The sequence below is a fragment of the Pinus tabuliformis genome, chromosome 3_1, assembly GCF_031772625.1.
Source record: "Pinus tabuliformis cultivar Carrire ecotype Pingquan chromosome 3_1, CPIR1, whole genome shotgun sequence".
Taxonomy (NCBI): domain Eukaryota; kingdom Viridiplantae; phylum Streptophyta; class Pinopsida; order Pinales; family Pinaceae; genus Pinus; species Pinus tabuliformis.
Genome location: NC_142301.1, coordinates 786,544,541 through 786,560,267, shown reverse-complemented (window position 1 = coordinate 786,560,267; position 15,727 = coordinate 786,544,541). Strand labels below are relative to the sequence as shown.

The window sequence follows — 15,727 nt, the reverse complement described above, 5'->3', positions numbered from 1 at the left end:
ATGTTGTTCATGTTTGAAAATTCAATGCCCTGAACCTTAAAAGAAAATAACGCTTGAACGGTAAGAAGTACCTTTTTTATTTCCACAACAGTTTCATATCCCAGAGTCCAAGGCCAGTGCATTCAACTTTTTTTAAAGCCCTTTTCGGTCCACCTTAAAAGAGAGAACTTGAAGAATTTAAACTATTGTAGGAGTCAAGGCTCATATTCAAGTTTATGGAAGTGAGTTATCATTCAAGAGCTGGGAGTTGTTGAAGAATATGTTGCAATTGGTGCCCTTCTGTGAAGCTATGAATTCCTCATCCATGAATTCAATATTTTGGGATGTGAATGGCTTCTACACCACCCTGATACAAGGCCTAGAAAATCTAGAAAAACCAATCTCTCCCCACAATTTCATGTTGATGGATTGAATTCAACAAAGTCTTTCCTGTTAAGGTCCCTACACAGGGAAATCATCCAATTGGTGTAGAAATTGCAGCTTCCAATGGGAAACAGATGGCTTGATGAATACATGGATGAGAGCTCAAAGCTCTGGGATGTGTGATATGTACCGAAATGTGGAATTACAGGCCTAGAGAAATACCAGAATGTAGTAGAGAACGTTTCCATGGCATTGAATGCTAACAGTGCAGGCACGTGATGAGGAGCATATCAGGGTGCTGGAGGCCATCAACTTGGAAGAAGAGAACAAGGTGTTGATAGAAACCAAGATTGAAGCATGTGGGAAATTGTTTTTGAAATTTGATGATAAGGACTTTGAGGAAATTTTTTCAAAGCAGAATGGGTCCAATGGCCTCAGAGGGGTCATGTATGCAATGAAAGGGATATGTATTTGATCAAGAATATAATATCATTGCTACTTCGGGGGTTGGTGTAAAGTTTCAATGAGAATTTAGTTTCTATGCATAATTTTTGTTTTAGGTCTTCTATTTTTGCATCATCTTCCTACTTGCAATGTGGGGTGGTGTTATACGTCATTTTGTCACCATTAGGAAAATGACCACCAATTTGGATCTCTCACTATTTGATGAAGTGCTCCAAATCAATACCCTACAATGTTGGAAGCAAATCAATCCCAAATATAACAACAATCCTGGATTACATTGCTTAAAAACCTATTTTTAGACATTTGCGCAATTTCTCTAGTCAGTATCTACGCAAGCACAGTTTTGACCATTGTGGCCTACATAATCTCGTGCTCTGTCTTCCACTAAAAAGTATGCAAATCTCTTAACGAAGGTAAAAATATAAAAGAAATTCTAGAAGCCTTGTTGGGGGAATATTTCTCAACCAAAAGGCCTTGAGCCCCTACATACTTGGGCCTCATCCCTTGGTTCATGAATCAAAATCCCTCTCTTTGTGGAACCCTAATCCCTCTTTTTATGGATCTCATCCCTTGAGAAGAGGTTTTCAAACCTCCTCCTCTTGGCCCAATAATTCAACACTGACCAGAGTGTAAGGAATGACTTTTTGGAATGTAAACTTATGATGTTGGACTGAGGCTGGAAGCTTATCATTAAAGGAAGGATTGGAGACTATTGGGAAGAGGCTTGCAACATAAAGGCTAAGGTTGTATTGCTCCTTCTTATTAAATATTAATACAAAAGAGAGTGTCTTTCCCACTGTATTGTTCAATGGAGCTGATGTATTGTGTGTTTACTTTCATCTTCTATTGATAATGATATTAGATACTAGTTTTCTTGATCACTAGTATGGGTTTTATTGAGTCATTTATCTATCATATGCCTTTGATCATTTGTTGTTATTATGTTTGCAAGTTTGGATTTTGAGCATTGTGGCACTGCATCAAACCATAGCGAGCATCTTCATCAGGAATTTCGTTTGAAGGGTATGGATTTCATATTCCAACATTCTTTCTTATGATTCAATAAGAATGAACTCAGGGATATATTTACTAGTTTTTTTGTTTGTTGATAGATTCATCCATTGAATCTAGGGAGATTACTCTTGTTCGCAAGAGTTATTTGTTTGCCATAAAAATTGGCTACCATACTGCGAAACGATTTTTTCTTCATTATGCCTTCCCGTAATCTCTGATTGCTTTCTGATCACTTTGATTGACTGTGTTCAGAACCTTGAAAACTTAAATTTTTGCACTTGTGGCTTTATTGCTTATTTTTCTTAGTTTTTGGTTGATCTGCACATTTTGTCTTTAGTGAAAATGTGCAAGGTGCGCACTTTTCCTTTAGCAATAGTGTGGCTGCGCACTGAACCTAACTGGTTACCTACACAAATATTTGAAATTTTGAAAAATTAAGGTTTTTACCTTCTAGGTCCAAATTTTTTTTATTGTTGTGTTTTCTTGGGTCTGTTTTACATTATGAAAAGTCCATTTTTTTATTTTATGTTTTGAGTTTCCTAAATTAATCATCTTTGCAAATTAGGGTTGAAGGTTTGATCTAGTGAATTGCTGATTTATCAAAAAAAAGATTGGTCATTGTTGAGATAGCTTGAGTGTGTCCTTCTTCTGTCAAAAAAATAGATTAAGTACTTTGTTTACCTAATTGCAAATAATCATTAGCATTGATAAACATGTGGTGTTTTTCAAGGTGAGTGATTTTCATTTAGAATTTGTTGCTTTTGTTGAATTGAAGTGAATAGTGATTATTCCTTTTTATAAGACAACACAAAATTGTGCTTATAGTGATTTGTAATTCATTACATTAAGTTGAAATTATGACTTGTGTCTTTTGAAGGAGGAATTAATTGTTTGGTTTTGGGTATGCAAGAATTTATTGAGATTAAAATTTTGCATTTTCTAGCTTGGGATTTAAGGAAATGATGTTGCATTTAAAAAATAAAATTCCCCCTCATGGCCGGCAGAGGGGGGGGGAGGGGGAAGAATCGTGTATTCTACAGTCTCTTTGATTTTGATTTTGAAAATAATTCATTGATTCTTGCATTGTTGAAAAGTGAATGAAACCTCTCTCCATCAAAGTGAAAATATTACATTATCATATTTGATTGCATTATGTTTTGAGTCAGGTTATAACACCACCAGTTTCATATCCATCAACCTACTGAGTAAACAACAACTTAAAAAACAATGCTAATAAAATAAATTAGATTTTTGATATTTCTAGGGCTCATTAAACCTACACTAGATTAGATTATAGGGATTTGGAATATGAAAGTGAGTTAACTTTCCAAAGCTGCTAACAAACAATAGAATCTTGCGGTAGGAAGTAAATCCATCTATTACAGTTTGACTATGGGAAGCTCCTCTTACACGGGAGTTAAGCACGAGATTATATCAGACCCAATGAAGTGATTGACCTCGCTTCATTGGTTACGGTAACGTGATTTGCACGCATTAAAAAAGATACCGAAAGGTGCTTGGGAGTCACTTGAAGGATAAACCTCATATTAAACATGTTGAGGAACCTTCAAGGGGATTGAGTTTTGCTACTCCGCCCTTGCGTGTATGTCCAATATGCAGTTGTACCCCTAGGTCAAGTTGTTGTATGTGGTAACCTTAAATACCATTATCTTAGGGATTTTATCCAAGGTGGCGGCAGGGGAGGGAATCCCTATTATACCTAGAGCAGACATTGATTAGACTCATTTGGAAGTTTTTGGAGGGTATTATTCACTCGAGATGGCATAAGTGAAGTTACTTGCACAATATCGCGGCCATTAAGCAGGTTGTCAACATAAATGATTCCACCTTCTCTATCTTTATCCACTTTTCACATTGATCTCTGCGATGTTGGGTTTCATCACCAACTAGTGATTTTGCTGTGAAAAGGTTGTTTGCATGGTTTGAATTAGATTTATTAGCGCATGTTATTTGTTTGTTTTACTTTTTGTAGACTTTAGGTGTGGATTGTGAATTTGGATTGTTAATATTGTTAAAATTATTAATAAAATTCACTAAAGTTGAATTTAATGGCTGCAGTTCCAAAATTTACCAATAAGGGAACCCCTTTTAATGGGAATCCTAGTTTTTTTTCTTTCTTTGGAAATGTTGGTCCTCTTTATATGGCTATGTTGTCACTTCTCGGATTCATGATAGGTTTACTAGAGGGGTTGTTTTCAACTTCTTTAGTCCCAAACATACAAATTGTTCCACCTCAACCAAGTTCTCCATCTCAACAACACCAACCGTTTGTTGACCCTTTACCTTCTTCACCCACCATGTCTTATTCCCTTTCTTCTTATTTGCCTAGTGAAAGTCTTGATGCTAGTAACCAAGTGGCTATGAAGAAGAATAAAAGGAAGAAGATGAAGAAGCAAGATAAGAAAGAGTAAAAAAAACCAACCATTACCATGAGTATGGACAATGTTGAGGAACTGTTCAAAATACGCTGCAAGACCAAAATCCCTTTCAAGGTTTGTAAGGGTGACCACCTTCTTATTGATTGTCCTAGTATTCCAAAGGTGTTATAAGTGTGTTCTAACAACTCTTATCAAATTATTGTTGATCCATCAACTAGTGATTTAAATATTTTAGGGAAAAAGGGTAAAGTTTGGTTTCCGTGTAGGTTATTTAAAGGGGGTCATCAAACTCACCTTGCCCTCACATGTATGAAGCCTCAAAATTGTTGGAAAACCTTACTGTTCCACAACAAAAATTTCCAATTGGTTACCATAAACTTTCTCCCAACCTACCGTCAATTGGAAAAGTGATTGATCTAATTCCAAGTACACTCAATCCCACTCTTGCATAGGAGAGTGAAAACCATATCATTCAGGTTGATGGACCATTGGTTGATGAAGTGGTCGACTCGATTCCACATTCAGTCGGTCCCACTCTCCCTTTGGGGAGTGAAATAAATACCGCTCAGGTTCCTCTTGTTAATTTAGATTCTTCTGCACAAGGGGGAATTTCACCCATTTCCACAGAACCCCCTCCAAGTACTGAGGTTATTTCCTTTGATTGGAGTAGACTGACATAACCTAATCTCCCTTCTTCTACCCCTTCACAAATCACGGGGAAGGCTTATCGTAAGAATGTGTCACAAAAATGTAGATGAAGGTGCTCCGGTTAGTATTTTATCCTCAACCACTTGTCAAGCTTTGGGTTCCCCTCAACTTGTGTCTGTTACATAGAATATTTTGGCTTTTAAAAGAATCATCAATGAACCTTTAGGGATCCTTCCAAAAATTCCCATTAAATTGGAGGGTAAAGCTATTTGTATTAATCTTATGGTATTCCAAGGCCCCTTGGATTTCAATTTGCTCCTTGGGCGAGACTATGTCTATGCCATGAAAGCTATCGTGTCCACACTCTTTCGAGTGATGTATTTCCCTCACAATGGAAACATTATGACTATTGAACAACTTTCGTTCATTGGTATTGATTTGCTACCAACCATCTGACTTTCCTAAATTTTCCTTATATGTAAGTGGTATCTACCCCACCATGGGTTAATTATGTGGCAACATGTCCCATGTTTTTAGTTACGATGAAATCAAGCCTCTCAGTATTTCCTCGACTTATTTTGACTTAGATCCAGTAATTGGTATGGTGATCCCTTCAATGGGGGTATTGGAGCCTGATCTTTCTATCCCTATTGATTCCCTTGCCATGTGTTGCTTCCAGATAACTATTCTTCCTTCTGATGAAGACCCCTTAGAAGGCATGATCAAGGTATGTCCCTTGGAATGTGTTCCTTCTAGTTGGAAGCCATGATTAGGGTTCCTATGAGGATGGTTCTTTAACTGTGTCAACCTCGCTAAAAAATGAAATAGGTGCCTATGAGGATGGTTCTTTTACTGTGCCAACCTCGTTAAAAAATAAAACAGGTCCCTATGAGGATGGTTCTTTTACTGTGTCAACCTCGTTAAAAAATGAAACATGTCCCTATAAGGATAGTTCTTTTACTATGTCAGCCTCATTAAAAGATGAAACATGTCCCTATGAGGATGGTTCTTTCACTATGTCAACCTTGTTAAAAAATGAAATAGGTCCCTATGAGGATGGTTCTTTTTGTGTGTCAACCTCGTTAAAAAATGAAACAAGTCCCTATGAGGATGGTTCTTTTAGTGTGTCAACCTCGTTAAAAAATGAAACAAGTCCCTATGAGCATAGTTCTTTTCCTGTGTCAAACTCGTTATAAAAATGAAACAACACCCATGAGCATAGTTCTTTTTCTTATGTCAAGCTCGGTAAAAAATGAAACAAGGTTCCATGAGCAAATTTCTTTTCCTATGTCGAGCTCGTTAAAAAAGGAACATATCCTCCCCTAATTGAGTCGAGTCTTTCACCTGATCTGTGTAAATGAACCTTCATTTCATCCGCCTATTAGTAACCAATAGTCTGCTCAGGCGAATAAAACGAAGTTTGGGGGGAATTTGCCTATGTCGTTATGTTGGGGGCATGAAAACTTATCTCAAGCACACTTTCCTCTTTGTTTCTAGCTTGTGTAAAAATGAAACCACTCTCAAGCATAGTTTTTCTATATTTCAAGCTTGTATAAAAATGAAACCCATCTTGAGTCCATTTCGGTTATTATTTTCAAGACTTGTTAAACTCATGAAAATCCCGAGCTTCTTTTACTATCTTTTCATGCTCATAAAATGTACATGAAAATGCCAAGTTCTTTCCATCTTTTCCTGCTCGTTAATTAAGTTGAAATTCGGTGATACAAGTAAATTTTTATCACTTTTTTGGGCTCTTAAAAATTACGAAAAATCAAAACCATGGAGTTACCTTTAAGCTCTTTTCTGACTCCCGAAATATGAAAAAATTGTCGAGTATGCTTGTTTATTTCAAACTCGTTAAAGTAAACGGAAAACGTATACTTGATATAACTTTACCCCTTTTACGGATCATGTAGACTATTTACAAAAAGGGTATACTTTGACTAATCATGGTCAAAAGAGTTTTTTCGTGCATTATTTTACCCTTTTCCAAGCTTGAGAGACTAAATCTACGAAAAATGACATTTCATAGTTTTCTTATGTTTTTCCTCCTGACTCCCTAAATATGAAAAACGTCAAGCTTTACTTTCTTCGGGCTCGTTAAAACTTTACATTGAAAGAATTGCATGAGTTTTCTTTTTGCGTCTTTTCAAACTCTTTAAATATGAAAACTACATCGAGTTACCCCTTCATTGGACTCATAAAATCTAAACAGTGTAGGATTGGTCAATCATAATGAGACCGAACCACTCCTTCCTAGGGTTTGTTAAGAATACTCTGAAGGATGAGCTTACATGGAAAGCATATGTTATCCTCCTCAAGCTTGCATAAAAATAAAGAGTTATTTTCCAGTAATGGTGGGGGAAAATTGGAAAGAAACATTTGTTTTTTTTTTATTGTAAAAGGTAGTATGTCACTCTTGAACATTACACTCCGTCATTTTTGTGCCTGGGTTGGGAAGTCCCTTTGTCTCTCAGTTGATCATACCTCATTTAAATATTCAAATTGGATTTTGGTCTTATTTTTGAGTTAAATGTTGCCAAGTCGAAATGTCATTTCGCCGATATGTTCAAGGGAAATCTAACCTTAGTCAAAATTACCTTGTAAATCATAGGCTTCAATCATGTCGGCCATCCCTGAGCCAATCCTGGATTACTCCAAATTTTTTCTTCAAAACTTGACACAAGTTTCGTGTCGTAGGCCTTCCCGCAATGGATCACTTCCTATCGACTTCAACTCATTATCTAGGAAGTTGATCTAGAAACCTCCTTTAGTACCTTGGAGCCTGCATGCCTTAATGGAAGGTTTCTCGCTTTCGACACCAAGTTCTCATTTTTTACCTTTGATCAGATGATTCTGTTGACACCTAATCCGAAACGGATGAGGTGAAGCCGGACAGTCATCTAGAAGATGAACTGATCCGTTTTGTATTTGTATAAATAAAGTGCTAGCTAATGAATAAATCAATCAGTGTTTTCTCTCGTTCAATGAGGAGTTACCCTGGCCTGACATGGTATCAGAGCACAGGTCCCAAAATAGGTTGTAACTCCTGCCCTGAGCACTGTGCTGCTCTGTCCTGCGCCCTCTGTCCTGTCTGTCCTGCGCTGCTCTACCTCTGACCTGGCGCAGAAAGAATCAATGTCTGGCCATGCCAGAACGTTTCATTCTCTGCGCATCTGACTGTGTGAAATTCCATTTTTTTCCATACGCCCAGGTCTTGCTGCTGTTTTGTCTACTAAGGGCAAAGAAAACGTAATGTATCCCTGTTGAAACCATGAGTCTTATTACTGTAACAGTCATGAACTCAAGCCGGTTTACTCTGCGGAGGAATTTCGTTTCTGTCGTCGGCGCTTACAGTCATTAGAATTCCAGAATTCCTACCTTCTCTTCATCTACAGTCCTCTCTTTTCGCTTTGATTATTCAATAGCTTTGGTATCAATATTTTATTCACATAGTCCGATGCATGTTGCTCAATGTTTCTAGTCCAGTTCCTAATGTTGTTGAAAGACGATTCGTCAGTCACATCATAAACCAGAAGAATGCCCATTGCACCACGATAGTATGTTGTTGCAATAGTGCGGAAACGCTCTTGACCAGCTATGTTCCAAATCTGCAATTTGATACGCTTCCCATCAAGCAACCAGTCAAATTGAAAGCCGGTGAATGCTAAGGATTGGGTCAGGAATCAGGACCAGGTGCGTCAACACGATTTCACAACGCGAATTGAGGCCTAACGTTCAGAGATTCGGGCAGAAATTTCAGGAATGGGACTGCCCTTCCTATCTTCTCGTTCTACTTCAGCGTTTTGAATGATGTGCCCGCTGCCGTTACTTGCAAGATTTCGTGGTTTGTGGCTTTTGTTGTTGTAAGCCTGCTCCAATTTTGGGTATGTCTGGCCTGACATGATATATGTTGAGCGCCCTCTCCTTTTTTAAAACAGTGACATGATATATGTTGAGTGCCCTCTCCTTTTTTAAAACAGTGACATATGTTGAGCGCCCCCTCTTTTTTTTTTCTCAAATCAATGATATATATTGAAATGATATATATTACGCTGTCCTCTCTTATTTGAGCGCCCTCTCTTTTTGTTCAAAAACAGTGATATATGTTGAGTGCCCTCTTATTTAAAAAAAAAAAAAAAACATAATATTATGGAAGTGATGGTGATATAAGAAATGCTCATGACATGCTGATGAAATGTTAGAAGAAGAATAAAATGCATAAGGCTATGATATAAGGATATTTTTACAGAAGTTTTTGGCAGAGATATTTTTTTCAGAAGGATTTTGTTTACAGAAGTTTTTGGCAGAGATATTTTTTTTTACAGAATGCATTCAATCATTTCTATGGTCGGAATAGTTCTCACTGGCAAGGAGAACTATTCTGAATGGTCTCGGATGGTAAAACACACCCTTATCTACAATGAGCTGTGGAAAGGAGTGTGTGTCGGAGAAGAAGACAAAGACCCTGTGCAGCCCACATCAGACAAAGAACTCGCCATTTGGGAAAACAAGAACAACAAAGCCTTTGCATTGATCGCAACATCTGTAAATGAGGAAGTAAGTCGTCATATTTCATCCTATTCCACTGCCTTTGAAGCTTTACAAAAGCTAAAAGAACTCTATGATACACATTCTGCACTTGAAGTTGTTCAGCTCATGATTAAACTCTTCACTCTTGAACTGAAAAATAATGATCCTCTTTCTCTTGCATCTGAAATAAAGTCTATAGTGCATGATATTAAATCCACTAAGGTTGAGCTGGATATCTCTCTTATTGCCTTTCTCAAAGCACTCTATCCTACCTACTCTAACTATCTTGAGTCTTTACAAGCAAATGGAAATCTTAAAGATATAACCTTTGACACTCTTGTGAAAAAGTTTGCTGAAAGAGAGAAAGCCTTTGGAAAGAAAACAGTCCCTGAATCTTCTGAAGAGACTGTTTGCCTTGCTCATAAAGAAAAGCATCCTGCTCAAGATTCTACAAGAGGAAGAGGTGGACGAAGAGGAAGAGGAAGATACTTCAGAGGCAGGGGGGGCAGACATCCTCAAGCAGAAAAGTCAGATCTGCATTGCATTCGCTGCAAACGAAATGGATCACATGATGCTTCTACATGCAAGCTACCATGGGACAAGGTTGAGCAAAGAAGAAACCAGCAGAAAGGTAAAACTGATGACTCAGACAAAGGTAAAGCACCTGAATCCGCTCACTATATTGAGGCACAATGTAACATTGGAGTAAATGAAGATTTGTTTAATGCTTCACTTGCTTCTTCGAAAAATGACCGGTTGCTTGATTCAGGAGCAACCTGTCATATGACTCATAGGAGAGATTTCTTTGAAGATTTCACTAACAATGTTGATGGAGCAGTATACTTTGCAGATCAGTCAAAAATCAAGCCATCAGGGCTTGGCACAATCAGGCTTAAACTGCCTGGTCTTCCAGACTTTCTTCTGGATCATGTTCTATATCTCCCACAGCTGAAGAGAAACTTGCTGTCCCTGGTCCACATCCGCCAGCAAGGTCACTCCATTCACATGTTTGATGGCAAGCTTGAGGTAAGAAAGGCATCTGACCACTCACTTGTCATGAGGGGTATAGAAGAAGAAAGACTCCTTAAACTGCAAGGAACCTCTGCTCATGCACAACATTTCTCATATATTTCTCATCATGAAGAAGGTGCACTTCCATCAAGTTTATTATGGCATGCTAGATTTGGACATTTAAACTATGATAGTCTCTGCTTGTTGAAGAAAAATGGTGTTGCTGGTTTGCCTACAATTCCTAGAAAACATAAACAATGTGATGCTTGCATTCTAGGAAAGCATAACAAACTGTCTTTTCATGATTCACATTCAAGAGCACATAGGAAGCTTGAACTTATTCATTCAGATTTATGTGGTCCAATGCCTGTTTCTTCTGCAAATGGAAATAAATATATCATGACATTTATTGATGATTACACCAGAATGTGTTGGGTTTACTTATTGAAGAACAAATCTGATGCTTTTCAAACATTCAAGAATTTTCATAAATGGATTGAAAATGATGCACAATCTCATATTGGGTCTATTCGCACTGATAATGGAAAAGAATATACATCAAATGAATTTGAACACTATCTTCGCCAACATGGGATTAAACATCAAACAACTGTGCCTTATAATCCTCAACAGAATGGTGTAGCTGAAAGAATGAACAGAACAATTTTGAATATGGTACGATCCATGCTTTTCTTCAAAAATGTAAAGACAATGTTTTGGGCTGATGCTGTTCTATGTGCTGCATATATAAAGAATAGATGTCCATCTAGTGCTATAAGAAACAAGACTCCTTATGAATTGTGGTATGGACATGTTCCTTCGGTAAAACATCTCAGGATATTTGGTTCCACCTGTTATGCTTTAATACCAAAGGTACATAGAAACAAACTTGGTGCTAGAAGTCGTAAGTGTATCTTCCTGGGGTATTCAAACACATCTAAAGCATACCGCCTTTATGATGAAGTAAATAAAAAGTTTGTTTTATCTAGAGATGTCATTTTTCTTGAATCATCCAAATCAGACAGTGTTGTTGAGCGGCAACTTGATCGCTTGGATAGATTCACAAAACCGAAATCATTCCAAGAGTTTGATAATCAGATTCCACATCTTGAAGGGGGGATTCCTATACTAGATCAACATGTGGAATCTTCTTCTGAAGAACAATCTCCCCTGCATGACACTCCAACAACGGATGATGCTTTAAGTGATGTAATTGATAGAATTGGGAGACTTAATCTTGATTCAGTCCCAACTCAATCAACAGAACAGCCTGGACCATCTTAGAAAGGTCCCCCAAAGTGGCTGACAAAGACACTTGAAAGTGTTCATCCTGATGAAATTGGAAAAACAGGAACCAGAAATTCAAACCGACAAGATGGAGGTGATGTAGATAACTCTAATTCACCTGTTGATATGGATGTTACTTATGATTGTGAATTGAACTTGTCTACAGATTTTGAACCAACTTCCTTCAAAGAAGCTGCTTCTCATGATGAATGGAAAGAAGCGATGCAGAAGGAGTATGATGCCCTCATAAAGAATGGCACTTGGAAGCTGGTTGATCCTCCATTTGGAACCAAACCAATTGGCTGCAAGTGGGTCTACAAGAACAAGTACAAAGCTGATGGCTCACTTGACAAGCACAAAGCTAGGCTTGTGGCAAAAGGTTTTGCACAAAAGGAAGGGGTCGATTATGAGGAAAATTTTTCTCCCACAGCAAAATGGGCCACCATCCGGACACTCTTTGCACTAGCTGCTCAGAACGGTTGGAAAGTCCATCAAATGGATGTAAAAACTGCATTCTTGAATGGAGATCTAAAAGAGAATGTTTTTATGTCCCAGCCTGAGGGATTTGCTGTGAAAGGACATGAACACAAAGTATGCAAACTTGTGAAGTCCTTGTATGGCCTCAAACAAGCACCACGAGCCTGGTATGAAAAACTAACTGAGCATCTTCTGAAACTCAACTTCAAACATTTTGATCTTGATGATGCAACTTTATTTGTCAAGAAAGTTGGCAAAACAGTTGTATATCTTGTGGTATATGTAGATGATCTTTTAATGACAGGGAACAATGAAAGTTATATTGCATCCATAAAGAAAGAATTAGGAAAAATTTTTGAAATGACTGATTTGGGCTATGTTCATTACTATCTTGGCATTGAAGTAACCCAACATCCAAAGTCCATATTTATTTCTCAAAAGAAATACATTGGAGATTTGTTAAACAGATTTGGCATGACAGAGTGCAATCCCCTTTCTACTCCAATGGAACAAAACTTGAAGCTCACATCTATTGAAGGAAAAGAATTTGAGGATGCAACAAAGTATAGACAGCTTGTAGGAAGTCTCATCTACCTCACTACTACCAGACCAGACATTTCATTTGCTGTTGGAATCCTCTCCAGGTTTATGCAAAAGCCTTGTGAGGGACATTGGTCTGCTGCAAAAAGAGTTCTAAGGTACTTGAAGGGAACTCAAGACCTTGGAATCAAGTATACACAGGTGGACGACTTCAACTTGATTGGATACTCTGATTCAGACTTCGATGGAGACAAAGAAACAGGGGTATCTACTTCAGGATATACTATGAGTCTTGGATCAGGAGCTGTCTCCTGGAGATCACACAAACAATCAGTACCAGCAGATTCCACAACAGAAGCAGAATATGTGGCAGCAGCTGAAGCAACGAAAGAAATTGTGTGGCTCAGGAAAATTCTTGAAGACTTGCAGGTAAAACAAATACAATCAACTCCACTCATGATTGATAACACATCTGCAATAAAGTTGGCCAAGAACCCAAAGTTCCATGATCGTACTAAGCACATCAATACTAAATATCATCTGATCCGACATCATGTTGAGGCCAAAACAATCCATCTTCGTCATTGTTCCACAAACGAGCAAATTGCAGACATCTTCACCAAAGCGCTTGGAAGAGAAAAGCTTGAAAGATTCAGAATGATGCTTGGACTCACCAACATCCCTTCATATTAAGGGGGGGAATGTTGACACCTAATCCGAAACGGATGAGGTGAAGCCGGACAGTCATCTAGAAGATGAACTGATCCGTTTTGTATTTGTATAAATAAAGTGCTAGCTAATGAATAAATCAATCAGTGTTTTCTCTTGTTCAATGAGGAGTTACCCTGGCCTGACAGATTCAACGAGTGTTTGATTTCAAGGCATCTTTTCACACTTCATAGATTGTACTAGGGTACCTTGAGAACCATTATCATTATTGGTGGTTTCTTTCACACCTGTTAACGGTTCACATCATTAACCAGTAATTATGTGGTTTCTACCATGTTCAATTTCGAGACGTTCACTCGCATGGTCAAACCCGTACTATATATCGATAGAGAAAGCCCTAGATCTAGTTTCATCCATCTAGGCTGCGTGGGTTTTTAGATATTCTTGATTGTAAATATAGATCCATATTTAATCACTGCGTCCATATTGTGTCTACTATTGACAAGGATCTTTGTATATTTCCATATTGATTCTTTGTGATACTTTTACTCTAAGTATGGGAATGCCTACCTCAATGATGATTATATGAAGATATTATATTGTAATCCTTGATTGTTTGTTTCAGGTCTCCAACCATGGTCTCTAATTCGATTTTTTGCATCGTAAAGCGCTTCAGTCCTCAAACTTCTTTCTGAATTTGCACTTTAGGGGGCAATTTGTTACACGTCATTTTGTCACCATCAGGAAAATGACCACCAATGTGGATCTCTCATTATCCGATGAAGTGTTCCAAAACAATCCCCTACAATGTTGGAAGCAAATCAATCCCAAAGATAACAACAATCCTCGATTAGATTGCTTAAAAACATATTCTAGAAGCCTTGTTGGGGGAATATTTTTCAACCAAAAGGCATGGAGCCCCTACATACTTGGGCCTCATCCTTTGGTTCATGAATCAAACTCTCTCTCTTTGTGGAACCCTTTTCTTCTTTTTATGGATCTCATCCCTTGAGAAGAGGATCTCAAATCTCCTCCTCTTGGCCTATTAATTCAACACAGACTAGAGGGTATGGAAGGAAATTTTGGAATGTAAACTTATGATGTTAGATTGAGGTTGGAAACTTATCATTGAAGGAAGGATTGAAGACTATTGGGAAGAGGCTTGCAACATTAAGGCTAAGGTTTTATTGCTCCTTCTTATTCAATATTAATATAAAAGAGTGTTTCTTTCCCAATGTATTGTTCAATGGAGCTGATGTATTGTGTGTTTACTTTCATTTTTCCATTGATAATAATATTAGGTACTAGTTTCCTTGATCACTAGTATGGGTTTTATTGAGTCATTTATCTATCATATGCCTTTGATACTTTGTTGTTATTATGTTTGCAGGTCTGGATTCTGAGCATTGAGGAGCTACATCAAACCATAGCGAGGATCTTCATTAGACATTTTGTTTGAAAGGTATAGATTTCATATTCCAACATTCTTTCTTATGATTCAATAGGAATGAACTTAGGGAAATATTTACTAGTTTATTTGTTTTTCACTAGATTCAACGATTGAATCTAAGGAGATTTCTCTTATCTACAAGAGCAATTTGTCTGCCATAGCAAGTGGATATTGAGATAGATAAGGTAAGGTCTTCTATTAAGACTACCATGTATAGTAGGCCTGAATTTTTTTATATGAGGTTGGAAAGACATAATACTTGATGCAGAAGCACTGGATCCAACTAGATCTGAGGTCCACAGGCTCCTAATGGAGCAACAACAACTATGCTGAAAGCCAAGAGAGCTTGATTGACAAAATTCAACAATTGGAGCACTTTTTCAATAGCCTGCTTGATGAATTCTTCACCAAGATTGTTGATAGCAGGAAGATGCTCTTGGACATTTGCAGTCAGGAGTAATATGGTCACTATCTAGGGGTTGATCATTTATATTAGGACCTTAGGGAACAACCCTCATCACAATTGTAGGTTTTCTTAGATTCTGACATATAGCTAGAAAAATTGGGAGGTAAGAGCATGCTTTTTTTCTCTCGTTAGAATAATGGCATTCTTTGTGGAAAATTTTGATTAAAGAAGATTTCAAGGAATTGGGGAAGCATATTGTGATTGGATATGTATAAAATGAAACCTAACCTTGATCATGGTCCAGTTCCACGTGTTGAATTGAAGGCATATATTTTAATGAATGGGCATACCTTATAGCATGGTAGGGCCATTTTCCGACTATGTGGGTGTCTAACTAGCGATATCCATGAGGAAAAATAACCGTGGAGCCACTAGAGAAAACCCACTTTTGTCTTGTCAAGTAAT

The 15,727-nt window shown here is 37.7% G+C and overlaps 1 pseudogene; it reads left to right on the top strand.

Moving 5' to 3' along the window:
• The first annotated feature begins 259 nt into the window (after positions 1-259).
• Positions 260-15,316, top strand: LOC149189768 (uncharacterized; annotated as a pseudogene).
• Positions 15,317-15,727: the final 411 nt, after the last annotated feature.